Raw genomic sequence first — 23709 nt, forward strand, 5'->3', positions numbered from 1 at the left:
CCCTTTGCCTTCAAAACAGCATCAATTCTTCTTGGTACACTTGCACAAAGTCAGGGATTTTGTAGGCATATAGTCAGGTGTATGATTAAACAATTATACCAAACAGGTGCTAATGATCATCAATTCAATATGTAGGTTGAAACACAATCATTAACTGAAACAGAAACAGCTGTGTAGGAGGAATAAAACTGGGTGAGGAACAGCCAAACTCAGCTAACAAGGTGAGGTTGCTGAAGACAGTTTACTGTCAAAAGTCATACACCACGGCAAGACTGAGCACAGCAACAAGACACAAGGTAGTTATACTGCATCAGCAAGGTCTCTCCCAGGCAGAAATTTCAAGGCAGACAGGGGTTTCCAGATGTGCTGTCCAAGCTCCTTTGAAGAAGCACAAAGAAACGGGCAACGTTGAGGACCGTAGACGCAATGGTCGGCCAAGGAAACTTACTGCAGCAGATGAAAGACACATCATGCTTACTTCCCTTCGCAATCGGAAGATGTCCAGCAGTGCCATCAGCTCAGAATTGGCAGAAAACAGTGGGACCCTGGTACACCCATCTACTGTCCGGAGAAGTCTGGTCAGAAGTGGTCTTCATGGAAGACTTGCGGCCAAAAAGCCATACCTCCGACGTGGAAACAAGGCCAAGCGACTCAACTATGCACGAAAACACAGGAACTGGGGTGCAGAAAAATGGCCGCAGGTGCTCTGGACTGATGAGTCAAAATTTGAAATATTTGGCTGTAGCAGAAGGCAGTTTGTTCGCCGAAGGGCTGGAGAGCGGTACACGAATGAGTGTCTGCAGGCAACAGTGAAGCATGGTGGAGGTTCCTTGCAAGTTTGGGGCTGCATTTCTGCAAATGGAGTTGGGGATTTGGTCAGAATTAATGGTCTCCTCAATGCTGAGAAGTACAGGCAGATACTTATCCATCATGCAGTACCATCAGGGAGGCATCTGATTGGCCCCAAATTTATTCTGCAGCATGACAACGACCCCAAACATACAGCGAAAGTCATTAAGAACTATCTTCAGCGTAAAGAAGAACAAGGAGTCCTGGAAGTGATGGTATGGCCCCCACAGAGCCCTGATCTCAACATCATCGAGTCTGTCTGGGATTACATGACGCGAGAGAAGCAACTGAGGCTGCCTAAATCCACAGAAGAACTGTGGTTAGTTCTCCAAGATGTTTGGGCCAACCTACCTGCCGAGTTCCTTCAAAAACTGTGTGCAAGTGTACCTAGAAGAATTGATGCTGTTTTGAAGGCAAAGGGTGGTCACACCAAATATTGATTTGATGTAGATTTTTCTTCTGTTCACTCACTTTGCATTTTGTTAATTGATAAATATAAACATGTCTATTGTTGAAAGCATTCTTACTTTACAGCATTTTTTCACACCTGCCTAAAACTTTTGCACAGTACTGTATAAAAAATAATTAGGCCTACAGTTGCATTGTGCTTTCTTTACAAATCAAATATATTACAAAGTAAGGAGCAAGGACAACCAAGGCCGTCAATACAATACAGTATATGCTCTGCAATAGCAGTAGTCCTAACACAACTGGTGCCAGTTGTATTTTAATGTACATCAGTATCTCCATTCAGCTGAGAGCACCAGAAATCAATTCACCACGGATATGAACCAGGAAAGACGATTATGATTGCAAAACCTAGATACACCACCTTGATAAAATTAACACAAAGAAATAGCGAGATATGTGAGGCTTCTGTTAGGTCTCAATATCCAGTTGTAGTTGGGGTTAAATCAAATAGTCTGGTGACAAAGACGTCTCTTTTTAAATGGAAAATCAACAAGGCTGTGTTCTTGCGACTGTAAACTGAGTGCTGTATGTTATTCAGCGGATTCCAAAGATCCTCGGATTCTTTTCCAAAGGAAATCATGAAAGGCTTCCTACTTCTGTATTAACATTATTTCAAGAGAGAGAGACAGTTAAAAGGAGAATAAATCAAACCCATATCCTGCAAGTTGAGCAGTACATAAACCCCCCAGGGAAGCTGAAGTAGGTCTATTGGGTGTAAGTGGTAGACTGGTCCAAAATCAACAAAAGTTGAGCTGTCCTGACAGTTTCAAATGTTTGTTTTATTTTGTATTGTATTATTCTATGATAACTTCTAGGACATCAGCCAGTTTACTGTGTCTTTCTAGTGTAATAGAATGGCACAAATCAAGACTAAAATGCTAATCTTTTTCTGTTTCAAGTCTTGATATACAAGATTTGTAGCTTCTAGTAAAAGGCATTTTCAGATTGGTTGTTTTTATGTATAGCGCCCTGGTGCACAAGAAGTTGTTACTCTTATAGAATAGAATGCGTTGAATAAGAACAATCCCTATGGAACAATAACTATTGCGATATGTATGTCACGAATGGGACCATTTTTTTGAAGATTGGAGAAGGATACAAAATGTAACTTCTATAAAACTGCTAATATCATGGCACCATACAGCACATGTGCCATGATAAACTGTGAGATAAAAGCAGTCACACTAACTGTTATTAACAGAGGTGTTGTTTAAATTGCCTAGCAATGTAATGGCACTTCTGTCAGTTATACTGTAATATAGTACTGCTGTAGACATTGTTTGTGTTTTGGTGCTCATGCCCTGTACCAATATTACCTTTATATAATATAAAAATGTTAGAACTAGTTTGTACCATTTTTTCGGTTTTTGGTTGAAGAGAAAAATACTGGTTACAGAAAAAATTCAAAAGGTGTGCCCAAGTCATAACACAATGATCCTTTTTAATTTTGCTGAAATGTCATTGTTTCCAAAGATTTTGAATAAAAGTAAAAAATAAAAGCAAGTGGTGGATCCCTCGTATTTACCATTTTGCTGCCCCTGTGTAATTTCAAAGCTGTGGAAAAATAATTTGCAGATTCAAATTAATCCACAGTGGAGCACAGAGACTTCAGCTCTGATCCTAAAGCTGTTTTTAAGAGCTGCAAATGTGCGCAAGCTATCAAATTCCATATACCATCTCAAACTAAGGATTGGTTTTCCTTTTTTTTTTTTTTTTAAAAGAGCAATCATAAATCTGCCTGCTGGGGTTCTGTGATGATGTCTTTATGATTGTGTAAATTGCTTTACCACTACAGAGCTAATTACTCATTTAGAGACTCAAATGCATTTCTGCAAAGTGAGGGAGCCGAGTAATTGTAAAGCCTGTAAAGCCTCAATAAGTACTACTGTAATTGAACTGTCCCGCTACAACACACCAGTTTAAAGGAACACCAAAATCACAATACATGAAAAGCCATGGCACTGATTAACTACTGTGTTTGATGTGTAATATGCTACATTGTTCATTACTGACATGCTCACTTGTTATGGGGCAAAACTTTGACACCTCTCACTGGTTTAAGTTGGAACTTATATCAACAACAAATAAACCATAAATTCGTCATTTAAAACATTGCACTTTTTAAAAAAAAATTGTGTCCCTATGGTTGCAGAAACCATATAAAAAAAGAGTATAAAATTACAGTATATATGTTTTTGTGAATTCACACATTTGGAAGTACCAAATTCTTCAACAGCTGTGTTTGTGTTTTTGATTATGAACCACTATAAATCTTCAACAGTCACAGGACACAGTGAAACACTCTACCTTTTCCAAAATCATGCATCAGTTTTTCCATAATGGAATACCACTGGTTACTTCATGGAGATTTTATGGGTTTGGATTGAAAACCTCAAGGTGCTGAAATCCATTACATTCCCCATCTTGGAAAAGCAAGACACATCTGACATGGTCTGTAATTATATTAACGACATAATACGAGAATGCTCAGAGCCCAACCCGATGGCAACTAACTAATCCCAGCATGTTTACACACTGAAAAATGCAAGGTAATCTGCATGCATGATTAATACAAATACAAAAATCATTTTCTGTTTCATACACAACCAGTTAACACCTGTGATGAGTAAAGGCTTCACATTAGTAGTGACACTGCTCACCAGTGCAAGCAAATAAGGACATAACCATATTCCCACTCAGAAGCAGATTCAAACACAACTAGTCATGTTTTTTACAATGGTTCTTTGAAATGCTCTACATAAAGCAAGTATGATATGCAAAAAGATGTGGAGCAAAGGAATCTTGCATTGCAATATGCAAGAGTTATAAAAAAAATACATGCAAAACTACTTTTCCATAGGAGTACTGCCATGTAAGGCATACGGAAGCTCTGAATAGGCAAAACATTTGGTCGATTTAACAAATATAGTTTTAGTACAATGTTTATCGTTAAGTAGCTTCTTGAGTGTTTTGTTAAACTTATTTTATTCCTCTCTGAATAATTGCCCTTGCACTTATTCAGGAGGCTGTGTGGTCCAGTGGTTAAAGAAAAGGGCTTGTAACCAGAAGGTCCCCGGTTTAAATCCTCCCTCAGCCACTGACTCATTGTGTGACCCTGAGCAAGTCACTTAACCTCCTTGTGCTCCGTCTTTCGGGCAAGACGTAGTTGTAAGTGACTCTGCAGCTGATGCATAGTTCACACACCCTAGTCTCTGTAAGTCGCCTTGGATAAAGGTGTCTGCTAAATAAACAAATAATAATAAAGAATTTTGAAAGTGTGAATGTTACATTTCAAATGTTATAAAATGTGGCACCAAATAAAAATGTCTCAATCAAAGCAATTACTAATGGTAAGAACATATACATATAAATGTGTATATAAATGTGTATATATATATATATATATATATATATATATATATATATAGATACACACACACACATACACACACACAGTGCCTTGCAAAAGTATTCAGACCCCTGACCAATTCTCTCATATTACTGAATTACAAATGGTACATTGAAATTTCGTTCTGTTTGATATTTTATTTTAAAACACTGAAACTCAAAATCAATTATTGTAAGGTGACATTGGTTTTATTTTGGGAAATATTTTTAAGAAAAATAAAAAACTGAAATATCTTGCTTGCATAAGTATTCAACCCCCACACATTAATATTTGGTTGAGCCACCTTTCGCTGCAATAACAGTTTTAAGTCTTTTGGGGTAAGTATGTACCAGCTTTGCACACAGTGTCGGAGTGATTTTGGCCATTCTTCTTGGCAGATTTGCTCCAGGTTGTTCAGGTTGGTTGGACGACGCTTGTGGACCACAATTTTCAAATAGTGCCACAAATTCTCAATGGGATTGAGATCAGGACTTTGACTGGGCCACTGTAGGACATTCACCTTTTTGTTCTTGAGCCACTCCACTGTTGCTTTGGCCTTGTGCTTGGGATCATTGTCCTGCTGAAAGGTGAATTTCCTCCCAAGTTTCAGTTTTTTAGCGGACTGAAGCAGGTTCTCTTGCAGTATTTCCCTGTATTTTGCTCCATCCATTCTTCCTTCAATTTTAACAAGATGCCCAGTCCCTGCTGATGAGAAGCATCCCCACTGCATGATGCTGCCACCACCATTCTTCACTGTAGGGATGGTGTGTCTTGAGGCATGGGCAGTGTTAGGTTTGTGCCACACATAGCGCTTTGAGTTTTGGCCAAAAAGCTCTATCTTGGTCTCATCTGACCACAAAACCTTTTCCCACATCGCAGCTGGGTCACTCTCATGCTTTCTGGCAAACTCCAGACGTGCTTTCAGATGGTACTTTTTGAGAAACGGCTTCTTTCTTGCCACCCTCCCATACAGGCCAGTGTTATGCAGAGCTCTTGATATGGTTGACTGGTGCACCATTACTCCACTCCCAGCCACTGAACTCTGTAGCTCCTTCAAAGTGATTGTTGGCCTCTCTGTGGTTTCTCTCACAAGTCTCCTTCTTGTTTGAGCGCTGAGTTTTGAGGGACAGCCTTTTCTTGGCAGTGCCTGGGTGGTGTGTTGCAGCTTCCACTTCCTGATTATTGATCCAACTGTGCTCACTAGGATATCCAAACACTTGGATATTATTTTGTACCCTTTCCCTAATCTATGCATTTGTATTACTTTATCTCTAACTTCTGTAGAATGCTCTTTGGTCTTCATTTTCCTTCAGATTCACAGCCTGACACCAATTGGTCAGGGGTCTGAATACTTTTGCAAGTGTGTATGTGTATATATATATATATATATATATATATATATATATATATACACACACACACATACACATACACACTATATTAATTGGCTATGTTTAGATAATGGTCAATAAATGCCAACGTTTATTCACCTTCTAAAGATAAAAATCTCCTGGACAGGCATGTTCAGCAGTAGTAGTGACCACACAGTGTCCTGCTATCTTATACTAGGGAAAATATGTAGTCTAGCAGTAATAGAGCCTAAAAAACACATTTTTTGAAGGGTTTTGTTGAGTGAGAAAACAACCAATGGGGAGTCTTTGATTTTTGTTTTCACCTGCAATTAACCCTGTCATGAAAACAGGCTTTCCTTTTCAATCCTGAAGATATCTTGTGTTTCCTTTGATCGTAAAATGGTAATGGTAACGTCATCAGTGCCTACAGCAGTGGTCGGCAAATGGCGGCCCGTGGACAGGTGTGGTCTGGCCCGCGGATGCCTCATGGCAGAACTTCATTTTAATATTACCACAAGGGGGCTGTCATGGGGGTTTCCCTGTATGACCTTCATATATTTAATGCGAGTAAGCAGAAAATTAAGTGTTTTGCAATATCGATTCCAAAGTACAGTTCTTGCTGATTGTGATGATACATTTATGCCTCGCTATATGATAGACAGGAATGCAGAATAACATAAAACACAACTCAAAAGTAGCATACTTTTTTTTTTTTAATGCGTCACTGCGTTATGACAAATTCAGCAAGAAATGGCATTTTCCTACATAGACAATAAGTAACGCAGAATAACATCAAACAAAATTCAAAAGTAGCATACATTTTTATTTTAAATGCTTCATTGCGTTATGACAAATTTAATGAGAAAAATGGCACTTTCGTTCTGCACTCAGCTTTAGACCCCCAGGTGTGATAGACGTGACGGCGATACGCAGGCAGTCCTCCAAAGATTCTTGAGTCAGCCTGTTTCGTGCATCTGTTTTTAATATTGCATTCATTGTGGAATAAGCCGCTTCGCATGTGTAAGCAGATCCGAACATGGAGAGCACAAACACAGCCAGCGGTAGCTGTCTGGACATATATAGGCGGACCAGAATGATTCCAGATTTGCTGTGTTAATGAATTCAGTTTTCAGCAACGACGATGCCTGCAAACACACTACTAGTTCTAGTTGCTGCTTTGTCGATTGCAGGAAGCAATTGCTTTGCATGGGACGAGAAATCACCATCGGGGTTGACTGAAAACGGATCACAGACAAAAACGATTACGTCAATAAAGTCTGTCATCGTTAGGAGTCATTTTGAGTTACATTTCACTTACAACATATCAGAATGTTAAACTAAACTAATTTGTCTCTTAATAGATACAACACTGATGCTATATATTATTACCTCTCCCTCCCCCGCACCCCCTCCTGCTCCAACCCCTAAACCCACTACATCCCCTACTTACTCGCCCACCTTCTCCACCTTCTTGCCCCTCTCAGACTCTGACCTCTCCTCCCTGCTCCAGGGTCACAAACCCACCACGTGTGCCTTGGACTCCCTCCCCACTCACCTCTTTCAAGCTGCTGCTCCTGCTCTACTCCCCTTCATCTCCTCACTCCTCAACACCTCTCTACTTTCTGGTATCTTTCCCTCTGCCTTCAAAAATGCCTCTATCACTCCCCTCCTCAAAAAACCTACCCTCGACCCCACCTCCCTCCAGAGCTACCGTCCTGTCTCCCTCTTACCCTTCCTCTCCAAAACCCTCGAGCGGACTGTACACCGCCAGCTCTCTGCTTTCCTGTCCAACCACTCTCTGCTTGACCCTCTCCAATCTGGCTTCCGCTCTGCTCACTCCACTGAAACCGCCCTCCTGTCTGTCACCAACTCACTAAACTCTGCCCAAGCTGCCTCTCTCTCCTCTGTCCTAATTCTCCTCGACCTCTCTGCTGCCTTTGACACTGTTGATCACTCTATTCTACTATCATCTCTTGCTGACCTGGGGATCTCTGGCAGTGCTCTGGCCTGGTTCTCCTCCTACCTCTCCAACCGCACTTACCAGGTAACCTGGCGTGGAGCAACCTCCACACCTCACCCTCTCTTAACTGGAGTCCCCCAAGGGTCAGTCTTGGGTCCTCTCCTGTTCTCTCTCTACACCCGCTCCCTGGGCCCCCTCATCGCATCCTATGGTTTCTCATACCATTTCTATGCTGATGATGCTCAGATTTTCCTCTCCTTCTCCACCTCTGACTCCACCATCTCCTCCCGTATCTCTACCTGTCTGTCTGCTATTTCCTCCTGGATGCACTCGCATCACCTCAAACTCAACCTCTCTAAATCTGACCTCCTTTTCTTTCCCTCCTCCTCCCCCTCCTCTGATCTCTCTATCTCTGTTCCTCTGGAATCTACCACACTCTCTCCCTCTTCCTCCGCTAAGAACCTTGGAGTCACCCTGGACCCCTGCCTCTCTTATTCCCAGCACATCTCCACTCTGGCACGCACTTGCCGATTCTTCCTGAGCAACATCCGAAGAATCCGACCCTTCCTCACCAACTATGCTACCCAGCTCCTGGTCCAGGCCCTGGTACTCTCCCGCCTAGACTACTGCAACTCCCTCCTGGCTGGCCTCCCTGCGTCTGCCACTCGTCCGCTCCAGCTCATCCAGAACTCTGCTGCCCGCCTGGTGTTCTCTCTGCCTCGCTTCGCCCACGCTACTCCACTACTCTGCTCGCTCCACTGGCTCCCGATCACCGCTCGCATCCAGTTCAAGACTCTTGTACTAGCCTACAGATGCCTTGACCAGACTGCACCCAGCTACCTCCAGACCCTCATCTCTCCCTACACCCCCACTCGACCTCTCCGCTCCGCCTGCACTAGAAGACTAGCTCTACCTCCGCTACGCTCCCCTGCCTCCAGAGCCCGCTCCTTCTCCACCCTTGCTCCCCAGTGGTGGAATGACCTTCCTACAGATGTCAGGACTGCCCAGTCCCTGACCACATTCCGGCGCCTCCTTAAGACTCACCTCTTCAAACAGCACCTGTAGAACTCCTCTGTTTGTATCCTGGGACACTATCACCCTTCATGTAAATGTGCTTTATTTTGCTCTTATCTGCCCCCTATTTTACTGCATTTAATCCTGTACTTCAGAATACTGTAATCTGCCAAGTGTTTAACCTGTAGTACTTTGTATTTAATCACATCCTGATGTAACTATCACTATTTAATCATACCCTGATGTAACTATCACTATTATCTGCTGTATTATTGAATTGTGGTTTGTCACACTTGTACCTTGCTTGAACAAAAGTTATTGTATTCTTGCTCTTATTGTATTACTTGTATTGTAACACTTGAAATGTATTTGCTTACGATTGTAAGTCGCCCTGGATAAGGTTACAAGGACTATCACAACTGTTACTCCTTTTTGGTTTGTTTTTAACCGGCTTGACCAGTTTTTTTTTTTTTTTGTTTGTTTTTTTTAATTTACAAGCCGGTATGCCTTGTGCCACGCTGCAACACATTTTTTGGGTGGGGGGTGTTGCAAGTGGCCCGCTCTGCGGCTGCTGTCGAGTCATTTGGCCCGTCATCAAATTTAATTGCCAACCACTGGCCTACAGTGTATCCAGCTCCATTTTTTTTTGTTTACATTGTACTTCAATACTGTGCTTTAATCTCTAAAGCAACAATTTTGTGTCTTCGTTAATTTGAAGTTAATCCTTTCCTGCCCTTTCACCGGCACCAACCCACACATCTAGTGATGTACAAAGAACAGAGAAAAAGAAATACTTTGTTTTGGGACAAATGTCATTGATAACTAACAAATATATATAACAGCACAGAAACAGAACATGAGGAAAACTCTCGACAAATGATAGCTTGTATTACATACAAAACCTAATGGTGTGACACTTTGGCCTACCCAAGTAAAAAAAAAAAAAGATTTATACAGTATGGTATACAGTATGGTATGAAGTTCAATTGTGTAAAAAAAAAACAACACACACTTTAAATCTTCCAAGCTTGGTGTTCATGGGTCCAAAAAAGTTTAGATCTCAAACATCATTAAAAAAATGCAGGTGTCTGCCTTGTCATGCTATTCAAAATATGCTTTAAACAATACTCAGATTTTTTTAAAAACATTTACTGAACGTGTATGTATTTCTGCAGTTCCATCAGACAAAGCTGTAAGTAAATCTGAGCACTGCACTTACAGTGCCAGCATAACTCCACTGATCTCCATTCAAGGGTTTGTTTGCTTTAGGGTCCAGTGTTAGATAGAGTTGCAGCAATGGGACTTTGCTACTTTCCACATGCTGTGTAGCTGTTCAGCATTACTCTGCAGGGTAGGGCCTGCCTACATCAGTACTATTGGGAAACAAAAAACTCAGGGCCAAAGCTATAAATACTGTACATGTGAGAAATGGCTTTAGGCATTCATACAATTTCGCAAGGCGGCACTTGCAAGGACAATTTAGTTTCTTACCTGTCATACACCGCAGTGCACTCCATTGCAAATCAATGGAAAACATGAACATAAAAAAGGTACCCTGTATGCATGTTGAAATATTATATTCTTATGCATGTGAGTATTGATGTGTGTTTATGTGTTTGTTTTAGTCAGAAAAATAACAATGGCAGCAATCAGCGCTTGGATATTCTGCAGGTGCATGATCTCACCCTCAGTCTTTCTAGAAGAGCAGGAGCTTTATCTTTCTAACAGTTTAATCGTATTTTGCTGAAAACAAAACTAGTGTGTCAAGGGGAGATTAAATTGTACGTCAATATTTTAACTTTGTTGCAGGACCAGGTTGCTAACATTTCACAAATACAGTAGATGCAGGTTATTAGCAACCCTGATAAAAGACAACTTTCGGTTGTTAACAACATTTTCCCTGGAACCAATCCTGCCCCATGGACTTTAATGTTAATGGAATTCTGATATTAGCAACTGCACGCCGCTTATTGACAACTTCATGAATCGTGGCTTTGAAACTGGCTTCGAAGCTGCATGCAAAATTGAGACAGATTAACAGCGGGAGGTGGTACATCGTAAAAAGCAGACAACGTTGGACAATTTCTTATTTTAAAATGGTGTTCTTTAGAATTGATTGTAAGTACAAGACATATTTTTTATGTTTGCTTTACTACTTGTAAGGACTATTTAAGCCTACTCCCTTTTTTTGTTTTACACACGCGTGAAGTAAACAGTTCTATGTTTGGGTATTTCGTGTTTCTCATGTTAACTTCTTAACACTAACATTTAAACCACATGTATTCCAGTGCCGTATTTGTACAACTACAGTATATAAGTTAGGGCAGTGTGGAATAGTGGTTAGGGCTCTGGACTCTTGACCGGAGGGTTTTGGGTTCAATCCCCATTGGGGGACACAGCTGCTGTACCCTTGAGCAAGGTACTTTACCTAGATTGCTTCAGTAAAAACCCAACTGTATAAAAGGGTAACTGTATGTATAAAAATAATGTAACTCTATGTTAAAATAATGTGATATCTTGTAACAATTGTAAGTTGCCCTGGATAAGGGCGTCTGCTAATAAATAAATAAATAAATAAATAAATAAATAAATAATAATAATAATAATAATAATAATAATAATAATAATATATCATTGTTTCATATAAATAAATGGGGCCTTTTCACGTATTGGCAACTTTAATAATGACAGCTTTTTGCTGGGAACCGAGAGGTAATAGAGAAGGCCATGCAAGCTGCAACATGCTTTCACAGCTCTTGGAATAATATAACACTGATAAGAAAATAGTTTTACTGCCTTTGCAGAATAAAAAGTTAAGAATTCACAATGTATGCATTTGAAAGGACCCCTTATCTACATTGAAACTCAAAACCAATTCCTGGATCTCTGAAATATCCAATTGCTACAGGAGATATGAATACTGAAACCAACAAGAGTAATATAAATCACTTCACTATTCACCTTACTCTGCTACCCTCATTTACAGTACAGTGCAATGCCTTCTTTAAAGATAATTTATTAATAGAATGGATAAGCACCTGGTATACCTTTTTTAGATGGATTTTGTTAATCATGATGATATGTGCTGGACTGGCACTGAAGACTGGAATTGCCATGAGAATGCCTTGAGCCTGCTGTGAAGGGACTAAGGCAGGGATGGAAATAAGACTCCTATTGCATATACGTTTTACCCATTCCAGGTTTTAATATTGATTAGCCACAGTGTATAGGTAACAAGCCCAGGTGTGTCTTAATAGCCTCGTAGTAAAAGTAGGTATGGATTGAATTGTTATGCAATGGGAGTCTCCATCTCTGATTGAAACCTCTTGAGGGGTGCCTAGAGTCCACTGTGCCATATGTTGTGATGTGAACTACTATCCACTGAATATGGAAGAAAACAAAAAAATTAAACTAAACTAATGTCAATTGTCCCCTAAGCTTGTTTCTAACCCAAAGCCACCAGTGTAGTTGTCTGCTCCAACAGTGTAATAATCGAAAGTGTAAGAAAGGCATGCTCATCTGTATTAAGCCTGCCTCACTGTCTCATTACTCTGCAGTGATCATTCTCTAAGGGAGTGAAAAGATACAGCAGAACAGTCACTAGTCTTACCAAGTCTGGTGCAATTGGGTGCCAACATTGATTGTGAATTTAGACAAAAAACTACATGAACCTGTCAGACGTGAATGGCAGTGGTGGACGGTGGACTTCAGTTCAGATTTCAATTGCAAATTGGCAAAAAAAGGTAAAGCACTAAAGGGTGGGTCTATGGGGCAACACAAATAGCTAATGGAAGGAATGGGTTGTGGGTGAAAATACGAAAAGCAGTGTGGCTTACACTTAAATTACCATAGCAGTTTCAGATGCTTGCCAAGCAGAAATACATTTACCACTTGTCTTTGCCAATGCTTTTTTTTTTTTTTTTTTTTTTGCTGAAGTATTGTAGTGATCTCTTTTAGCAACTATGTGGTACCAACAAGACAATGGATAGATTATGAACCATCCATTTTAAGCAGAATTTTTGTGCACGCATGCTTTCGTTTGTTACTAATTTATTTAAATGCAAACTAGATCTCTGTAGATACTCCTAGAAAACAAGCTACGAAAAACTGGGTAATGCTAGAACCACAGGGAGAAAAAGGACTGGAATGCAATTGTATATCTCTTGTGCCTTGAAAGGAGAGCACAGTATACTCACATATTGAGCCTTTGTTTCCGGTCACTGTCAGGATAAGACTCAGAATTACTGTATCACTCTTTAAGGAGTATCTCTTTACCATACTTTCAGGGCGAAGTCACCATGAACTACAAACATGTAGAAAAGCATTGCATAACAAATGCTATTAATAAATGAAAGACAGAAAAGTGGTTCCCCAAGACACTGCCTTCAATAACTGAGCCAGGTACAGGACCTTCATTTCCTGCACTGTATAAGAAATGCTTCTTGTAACAAATGTTGGTTCAAATCAGTTGTGAGAAAACATGTGGCAAGTTCTGCATGCCTGAGTTATGAACAATGCCTGCCTTAAGAGAAATTAATTGCCACAAAGCAGTGCCCCTCCTGCTGAAAGTTAACCTTCCCACCCTGAGAGTAATAGAGCAAACAGAAGCTGCTGCTTGATAGAGGCACTGTATCAATTCAACCTGCACTGACGGGTGTGTTGCAAACATCCTCCATCTGCTCAGAGAACAAACTCCCCTCAACACAGTAGCTTCCTGCTGAGCTGCATGTCACGTCTCATTTAACACAGTACACAGTGAGATATGTATTTTAATTTGTTTCTGTTTTAGCCAGTCCTGAAAGACGGCAATTGCCCACTTTGTCATTTTTTTTGTATTTTTCTCTGTTTTGCTATCTTCCAGTTCATTTGCTATTCATCTAAATCAGCATGTCTACTTACTAGTTTTGGGATTTTTTTGGTGGTTCAGTATCTTCTGAAACATCCATATTTTCAGGTAGTTGGTCTCTCAGTTTTATAGTTGCGATAACTTTGTAACTGTAAACAAGATGGCTGCTGGTACTGCACATTCTATGAGGCAGCGCAGTGATTTCTAATACGTGACAAGGCTCGAACTGTCTATATCCATCCAATATACGGACAGCTGGCACCTTGCTCGACCAATCACATTGCTTGTTTCACATTTCATTGTAAATACTGTATATATAATTGCACAAATAGTTTTTTTTCTATTGAGTTATTGAGAGTGGGTCCTCACTCAGGATACCTAATGCCATGGAGGGCTGGGAGCCAATGGAGTTTGATTTAATCAGATTAATTTTTTTTGTTTTGTTTTTATAAATTTAGTAGCTGCCAGAGTGTTTTGTTATTTTCTCCCCAATTTAGTAGTGTCCAATTATTTAGTTTAGCTCAGCTCACCGTTCCCACCCTTGCGCTGACTCGGGAGGGTGAAAACGAGCACACGCTGTCCTCCAAAGCGTGTGCCATTAGCCGCCTGCTTTTTTACACACTGCAGACTCACCATGCAGCCACCCAGAGCTACAGCGTCGGAAGACAAGGCAGCCCAGGGCAGCTTACAGGCAAGCCTGCAGGCGCCGGGCCAGACCACAGGGGTCGCTGGTGCGCAGTGAGCCAAGGACACCCTGGCCAACCTAACCCTCCCTCCCCCCGCCAACTGTGTCCTCGGTCGGCAAAAGATTAGCCTGGACTTGAACCGGTGACCTCCAGGCTATAGGGCGCATCCTGTGCTACGCGAGTGATTTTACTGGATGCGCCACTCGAGAGCCCTAATCAGATTCATTTTACAAGAGATTAGCAATGTACAAGTAAAAAGAAAAGAGCATTTTAATTTAAAATACAAAATTGAGATGCACAATAATGTGGGCATACATAATTCACGATTCCTTGGCCTATTTATAAGCAGGTTTTGTTATTGACCATACAGAGGCCCTTCACCTATGCTCAGTTGGGTTGGATGTACAGTAATGGATACGACAAAACAAAAGAATGCATTTAACCATTGATTTACAATTTTACTGATGGCAGCCCGAGTGTTTTTCACCTTTTCTCAACAGTGAAACTCCCCGATAGTTTGTTTCAGATACCTTAACCATATGAAAGGAAATGTTGTGATATTTAATTCTTAAATTCTTGCTTCTAAGCTTAAAACATAGCAGCTACAAAGGAAAACAGTCCAAGTAATGCAATTGAGTCGAAATCAGAGTTTTAAAACCATTGCATACTTGCACATATATGCTGCAGTTCAGAATCAATAAACTCAGCCTAATTTGCTTAATATTACACAAGGAAATGTATCTTGAAAGGCCAAGAGTTTAGCATTGTAATGCGTGTTACAAAATATCAGTAAGTCATTTTCATTATTTTCAGATAAAAAAAAAAGGGTTGCGCTTAAAAAAATAGCAAAAATATTTCACAAAGAACACATCGCACCATAAACCCCTTAACCACCTACACTTAGCACAATAAAATCCAGGTTGTTTGTCAAAATAAAATCAATGTAGTTAAAATGCGCAAACATACAGTAATACTAAGAGGTCAATTGTATTTTGAATAACCTTACTAACATAAAAGACTGGTAATGTAGCCGCTGTTTCATAAATACATGCAAAATACCCCAGCAACGCAAACTAACACTTTTTTTTTTTTTTTTTTTTACCGGTGTAATAATTTAATCTGTTCACCCACTATGACAAAATCCACAGACCACTTCTTAAAAAAATCATTGAAAACACTACAGTTGTGTCCTCAACCTCCTTTCTTCTGGCAATGTTGATTGGGCCTATTCCCAAAGTCATGCTGCTGTGGTCTGGTCTGCCCATTTTCGTTTTTTATGAATGTATTAGTTAAAAAAAGCAAAACGTTTTTAACCAAACTAACTCTAAAACATCTATCCAGGTGTACAAATCATGATGTATTAAATTAATCAAACACGTCTTGAGCTGATTAACTCAATTCGGGAATTCTGGAAAAAAAAGATGACCGTGCAACAGCTTCATTGATTATCTGTACCGTGTGCTATAGTGCCAGTGGCTGTAGGCTACGGAAATATAAAAAAATAAATACAAATAAAATACAATTATTAAAGCTCCAGAGGGTTGTTTGTGTGTTCATTTTTTGTACAGTACATTGTTACGTTAAAAGTTGTGCACAAAATATTTCTTTTTTTAAGTTTATAAGCTTGTACATGAGTTTGGATTTGGAATCTTTAGTTTGGATTTTAAAAACAACTTACAATTTTAGCACAATATGGCATTTTTGCCAGTTCTTTTTTTGTTTTCTAAAACAATAATAATAATCTTTATTTTTATATATCGCCTTCCATAGTGGACCACCATCACAAAGCGCTTTACAAGATACGAGACTAGGGTGTGTGTGAACTAAGCACCAGTTGCAGAGTCACTTACAACAACGTCTCACCCGAAAGATGGAGCACAAGGAGGTTAAGTGACTTGCTCAGGGTCACACAATGAGTCAGTGGCTGAGGTGGGATTTAAACCAGGGACCGCCTGGTTACAAACCTGTTTCTTTAACCGCTGGACCACACACCCTCCTAAATGTTTTTTCATTTTTTTTTTTTTTTCAAATATAACGTTTTACATTAAACCAGACAACAAACATACATTAAACCAGACAACAAACACTAAACCCCCTGCTCCATAGTTTTTGCGAACATGACGAGCGCAGATACTCTAGAATAGATTTACCTTCCATGCTGCCGACGCTCTTCTCTCTGGCTCTATGTTGTCAGGTGTTCCTCTCACTCATAATGAGGCAGGGCTTGTATGCATCAGAAGAAGGGCTCCGGTTATGGAAAACGTAACTGATTGTGCAATTTATTTCATCATAAAGACTATGACTCGAGTCAAGTGGAGACTTTTGGCCCAGGAGTCGAGTCAAGTCTTTTGAGCAGAGACTTGCGTCGAGTCAAGTCACCGAAAATTACGACTCGAGTCATTACAACTCTGCCTTGAATTAGACCACATTATCAGACATACACTGTAAATAGCCTTTACAGCAGAATTACGGGGCTCCTTCACAGAGAAATGTTAGAAAGATTTTAGATAAGTAAGGTGTGTTTGCAGAGGATTGATAGTAAAAAAGAAAAGAAACATATCTTCTAAATTGTATTGTATTCTCTTAGGATGAATGTAATGCACTTTAAAAAAAATGCAAAGAAATCACTGAGCAAACAAGTAGGTTTCTCTATTGTGTTGTACCTTCAGAGAAGTTTCTATGTGAATAAAAATGTTATACACATGAAATGTGATTCAACAGAAAAGGTCAAATGTTAATGAGGCTAACAAAGGGTGGATTGATTTTAAAATCGTGAGGAGAAAATATAAAAATAAATACATAAAATTACCAGTCTGAAACAGAATACTGCATTCTGAATAAAAAAATAAATAAAATCCTGACTTTTTAGTATATGGGCAGTCTGGATTTACTGCTCATGCTGACGTCTTTTATATTGTTGTTAGACTGACAAGCAACATTCCATGGGTGAGTAAATATTTCAGTACAACCATACAGCTGGGTTTAGTCTCTTATTTCATTTTATTTTTTACCATTTCATAAGGTTAACATGCTCCAGGCTGTACACTCACATCTGTATATTACATAGATGTCTCCGGTGGATGAAAGCTCTCTGCTTCACCTTGTATCACAGACGTGAGGCGTCTATATATTACGACTGCATTGTTCCTCACTATCTTGTAAAGCGCTTGGTGTTGGTGGTCCACTATGAAAGGCGCTATATAAAATAAATATTGATTGATTGATTACGACCAGTCAGCCTGTCATGAGTTATTATTTCTTCCTAAACCTTGGACCTCTGAAATAGATCTTTCCCTTGTGTCAATGGTACTAAACTGGTTAAACTATTTGACATTACTTTATCATTATTGGTCATCCCAGCCAACTCCTCAGGTTTCTACTAAATAACAGTAAATCTGCATCAGTGCAGATCTCTCTAATGAGTAGATCAGCTGTTTAAACAGCAATGGAGAATGTCAGAAGAAGTGGGGTGATGCTGCCAGCAGCTCTGTGCAGATCCCTGTCATTGTGCAACTTCTTCTGAATGAAAGGGTTTATTATGCTTAACAAGAGTGTTCCGTCACATACCTTCAAGGCTTAGGACTTACAGTGACTTAATGTTCTTGTCTAGTAAACAACTGCTTAAAGCAAATTGCATAAGTCTGAACTGTGATGCAATGCATACAAGAGTCCTTGTTCAGGTTTGCCTGCAGAAATAATCAGCACAGTTCCAGTACTGGCTACAGTGACTCCAAAAACCTATACTGTTGTTCTGGTCAATTTTTGTAAAAGGTAATTAGGTTTTGCCTAAAGAAGTGAAAGGTGTAAGAAGTACAGAGGATCACACACTTTTAAATACCTAGTAATAATGCTTCCAGTCATTCTGATGGCTTCCTATTGCAATGACTCTAACACTGTGTACTGATACTCTGTGTTAAGGTGCTTTGACCTGTATTCAGGAGCTGTTTTTCCAGCGCTACTTGCCAGATTGTCTTTCACTATAGACATACTGCATCCGATACAGCATATTACAAGCTGTACAAAAGGTCACTAGATGGTGTTGGCTCTTAAAACTAAACACACTTTGCTCACTCTAAACCTAAACAGACACCTTTAAGACCCAGCTTGACAGTTTTCAGATCAATCAACTACTAGAAACCAGACAAGCTTTGATGGGCCAAGTGACCTCCCCTTGTTAGTAACATTTCTTATGTTCTTACGGCAACTACAACTCAAAAGCTGCACATACCTTTAAACATAACATTTGAGACATTGCAATGAGAATTACTATTACAAACATCATAACAAGTTAAGGATGTGTGACAGAGATCGAATGATTCTTGGTGTTAGATCTCCCTCCCGATCTGAAAGGGCACTGTGTAAAGGGAACAGAGTACCCTGGACTAAACGGCATGACAGTTTATTCTCAGGGTTAGGTGGAAGTCGGCCATCTGACCTGGACGGGAAACAGCGTGGCATCTGTGGATTGGAGGAGCGGATGCGCTCGTTAACCAAGGGGTCATGAGGGAGGGTATAAAAAGGGAGACGTAGTAAAGTGATCTGTTCCTTTGTAAATGGTTAGAAACAACCAAGAAGGAGAAACCTGTGAGAAAAGGTGAGTGTTCGTTTGTTTTTCAAGTAAAAACTGTGTTGTTACTTAGACTACTAACACGATCCGGAGCTGTAGCTGAAGGCCAGCACTTCCCTTGTTGTCACGAAGAACTGTAATTTGCATCACAAGCACTAATTCACTCACTAAAGCCACTGTGTATGTGTTTTGTGTTACGTGTGGGTGATAAAGGACTGGACTTTTTGTTACGGGTCAAACCCGGGGATTACAAATAAAGTGATACATGCTGCTGTATCACTTTACATCATTTTTGTTTAGCTGTTTGCCGTCAGGCTCTGGACAAAATACGATCAATAAACACCCTTGCACCTGGATATCGTCTGTTTCTTCTGCACTGCTGTATTACCTTCACCTGCACACACTTACCCACTTTGCCACAGGATGGTATTTAAAAAATACTATATAAAAGGTACATCTTTTTTAATACCGTCTAATGGGCTTAATGTTAAAGTACAATAAGTAACACTGCAGGTAAACGTACAAGTGCTTTTAAAATCACGCAGTGTGTTTGTATATGGATTGCCCCTCACCTGACTGACTCATTTGTTTTGAGGATACCTAACATGTACTGTGTAGTATATAAAATCTACCCTGTTGCAAGTCAGTTTCAGTCCTAAGGGGCAAAAGCAAATATGAGATACAGGTACTTGATTAGCCACAGTGTATAGGTAATAAGCTAATATGCGTCTTATTAAACTCACAGTAAAAACAGGAATGGATCAAACAGCTATTAAATGGGGGGGGGGGTGTCTTATTTCCACCTCTGCTGGTACTTTGATATTGGGATGCAAATAGGCACTTGATAAACAGGTACAATGCAAAGGGACATTTTCTGAAAGGAAGGAGTTCAAACTAGAAAGAAAGAAATTTAATTGCAGGTCAATTATTGTTAATGATCTTACTGAGGATTTTTTTTTTTTTTTTTTTTACTCAAGGCAATCCTTCTAAAAGAAGATATAATTATGCCTGCTGTACAGCTACATTAAATATGTTGGAATGCATTCCAATGTTCAGATGGTAGACAGAACTGCCTATGGTATTTTGCATTCCAGAAACAGTGCATGCCCTTTAGAACTTTAACCCAGAGGTCTTCAAATGTAGTGTATAACATCATCGATATCTGAGGATTAGGATTATTTCAGCCCGCACGATCTCTAAAAAGTCTATATATTAACGTGCCAATCAATGGTAAGTAATATTTAAAATGCGCACAAAGTAGTTTAGGGGGGTTTATTTACTCTTATGGGCAAACAATTAACACACTGTCTATGTTAGCCTGTAAAAACACAGTATCATAGGTTTTTAATACTAGATCAACATATATACAGCTCTGTCAGCAGACAACTCTGAAATCAGAAGTTTAATCAATTACTTTTATTTTGAAAAAAACACTGGATAGACAAAGATAAAAAACATTAATCTATAGGGTGATTAATAAACAACAGCACACCACAGAACACCTTTTTGCATTGGGTTTACATGTAGACTGTCATGGTGGAAACAACAAACACACTGTCGATGAATATGTGCACTACAGAATTGATTTGATCAAACTGTTTTTTTTTTTGTTTTTTTAGAGCATTTTACAGTACCAGGGAATTCACCTAGATTGCACCAACCATTTATTACAGGGATGGTAAGACTCCCATTACAGTTTGGTCGGTCCAGTCCTGGTTTTACCATTTGTTTCATAAGACACACCTTAGCCTGTTGTGTTACCTATAAACTGTGGCTAATCAGACTCGTAGTAAAACCTGGAAGGGACAAACACTGCTATGCAATAGGGGAGTAAAAAAACCAAAAAAACAATTAAAGTTGACTATTATTGAAAACACCCCTTGTACTAGTCCTACTGCCTTCTGTGTCCCAGTCCTATCCCAGGGTCAATGTGTTGCAGCTACAGTGCTTACTATCAAGACCTGTGAACCCCACACAGAGAGAACCCACAGCACTGTATAATTCACCGTGTAACACATTTTTTTTTTTTTTTTTTATTCCTGGGTAGTAAGTGTTATTTCCTAATTGCTTATGCATCAAAAGTATAGAAAATGGCTATTATTCCCCACAAAATTTGCTTTTGTGACCAGGACAGTGATATTTTGAAATCTACCTATTTTCCAGAACATTCCAGATAGATTCAGTGCTGAGTAAACTTGGAGTAACTTCTAGAACTTTCTAGAACTTTCCAGTAATATAAATAGTAGTATAAATACAGGGGCCTTAAGCCCACCAGTTCAGTTTAGTTCCAGCTGCCTAAGTGGATACATAGCTGCATTTTTCTGAGATGGCATCAAGGTCATAGGAGACTTCAAAATGGTGGCATTCCTGATGGGTCTCCAAGGCGGTTTTACCAAGTTTCCCTGCTATCTTTGCCTTTGGGACAGCGGGGACACCAAGGCGCACTACTACAGGCGGGACTGGCCACAGCTGACCGGGTTTTCTGTGGGGAGGAACAACGTCAAGTGGGAGCCACTGGTGGACCCCCGGAAGGTGCTGATGCCACCACTGCACATCAAATTGGGCCTTATGAAACTATTTGTCAGAGCTCTAGATAAGAAGTCGGCAGCCTTCAAGTACCTTCAAGACTTCTTCCCTAAGCTGTCTGAGGCAAAGGTCAAAGCCGGTGTCTTCGTCGGACCACAGATAAAGAAGATCCTGGAGTGCAATGAATTCCCCAAGAAGCTCACTAGTAAGGAGAAAGCGGCTTGGAACAGCTTTGTCGCAGTGGTTCGGGGCTTCCTGGACAATCACAAGGCCGAAAACTATGTGGAGCTGGTTGAGACTCTGGTGAAGAACTACGGCACAATGGGCTGTAGGATGTCCCTCAAAGTCCATATCCTTGATGCTCATCTTGATAAATTCAAGGAGAACATGGGAGCGTACTCGGAGGAGCAAGGCGAGCACTTCCACCAGGATATACTGGACTTTGTACGCCGCTACCAAGGACAGTATAACGAGAACATGATGGGAGACTACATTTGGGGGCTGACTCGTGAAAGTGATTTACAGTATAATCGTAAATCTCGAAAAACTACTCACTTCTAAATCTTTTGTAGTCATTTTTGTATCACTTTAGTATAAATACATGTTAATTTGGATTCATATGTTGTTTTTTTCTGACTTTATGTGAACGAAAAGACACAAATTCGCCCGTTTTCTCATTGGAAAAAGGTACATTTCAAAATATCACTGTCCTGGTCACAAAAGCAAAGTTTGTGGGGAATAATAGACATTTTCTATACTTTTGAGGCATAAGCAATTAGGAAATAACACTTACTACCCAGGAACAAAAATTGTGTTACATCACTGAAATCTATGCATGAAAGGCAACGGCAGCAGCAGGGCCGCTCCGATTCCAATCGACATACCGTCTACACAAACCGTTTGTTCTGACACAAGCCACATAACGTACAATTAGTGGGGCTGATCAACAAGACTGTGAAAGTGATACCTCAGAACTCCAAGGAAACAAAAAGCTTTAGATGAGAACAGGGTATTTTAAAAATACACCGGTGGCAGCAAACACTTACTGACAGCACCACGAGTTTGACAATACATCACAAACGCATGCTTCACTAGTGTGACAAAAATGTTGGTTACTTGGTCCCCGGTCTTAAACAGAAAGTGACCGGAAAAGTACTTCTCACAACTTTGTTCACATACAACAAACAGTTAAACCATAGCCGCCAGGCACTACTATATCAATACTTTTTAATGAATACGTCGTTAAAATGTAGTCTATGGTAGGCTTCTAATTTATGTTGGAAAACGTCATAACAAAGGTGTTTTAAACCAATAAAACAGCAGGTAGTCTGACTCCAAAAAGTAAACAGAAAATAAACACAAATAAAAAGGACTTAAAAACAGTTTAAACAAGTCATTTTATCTGAGGTATACATAACGTACGGGTTACAAACGCGGAAAACACTAATACTTAGAAAGGGTAGTTTTTGCATTGAACGTCAGGCAAGCGTAATTATTTGTAATAGGAACTTACAGATTTAACTGTAGCTTCCCCAGGAACATGATGCAAAAACAGTTTTAATACGATGCTACCTTAGAAGTGCTCACTTCTGAACGCACAGCCACTGACATTGACTTTGTTGTTTGTTTTTCCTACCTTTGATGATCATAAAGGATGTGTCCAGGTGAAAATCAGCGTTTCTCGTGAAAAGTACAATCTGCCGCAGAGAGTGAATAGTAACACTCTCAAGTGGAAGACGTGTTAAACGAACGTGATGTTTCCTTGGGTGGCTAAATTATCCAATGGGGGTATTAGGTGTCAGGGGTGTACTATTCATTCATAAGTCATGACAGGGTTTTCTGAGGCAGAGTGGATGAGTAAAAAAATAGAGCAGCCAGCAAGGTGGGTTTGGTTAGACACCGCAGTGACTCAGAAAAGGGCTGGCGCTGCACTATGCGAATGGAGGGGGGTGCATAGAAAGGAGTGGCCGATCAACAGCAGGAGAGAAAGAAAGAAAGATTCTCTTTGTGTGTCTCTGGGGTTTAGGGGGTGCAATATGTTTGGGCTTTT

General features: G+C 40.0%; 1 protein-coding gene across 1 annotated transcript in view; it reads right to left on the reverse strand.

Moving 5' to 3' along the window:
- LOC117420797 (coronin-2A-like) overlaps positions 1 to 23592 on the reverse strand; it is an 81549-nt gene extending 57957 nt beyond the window's left edge. Inside the window, exon 1 of the mRNA XM_059028914.1 lies at positions 23296 to 23592. The gene's annotated coding sequence lies outside the window, so the exon portion shown is untranslated. The remainder of the gene's footprint in view (positions 1 to 23295) is intronic.
- Between the last annotated feature and the right edge of the window lie 117 nt (positions 23593 to 23709).

This window comes from Acipenser ruthenus, chromosome 1 (genome assembly GCF_902713425.1).
Source record: "Acipenser ruthenus chromosome 1, fAciRut3.2 maternal haplotype, whole genome shotgun sequence".
Taxonomy (NCBI): Eukaryota; Metazoa; Chordata; class Actinopteri; order Acipenseriformes; family Acipenseridae; genus Acipenser; species Acipenser ruthenus.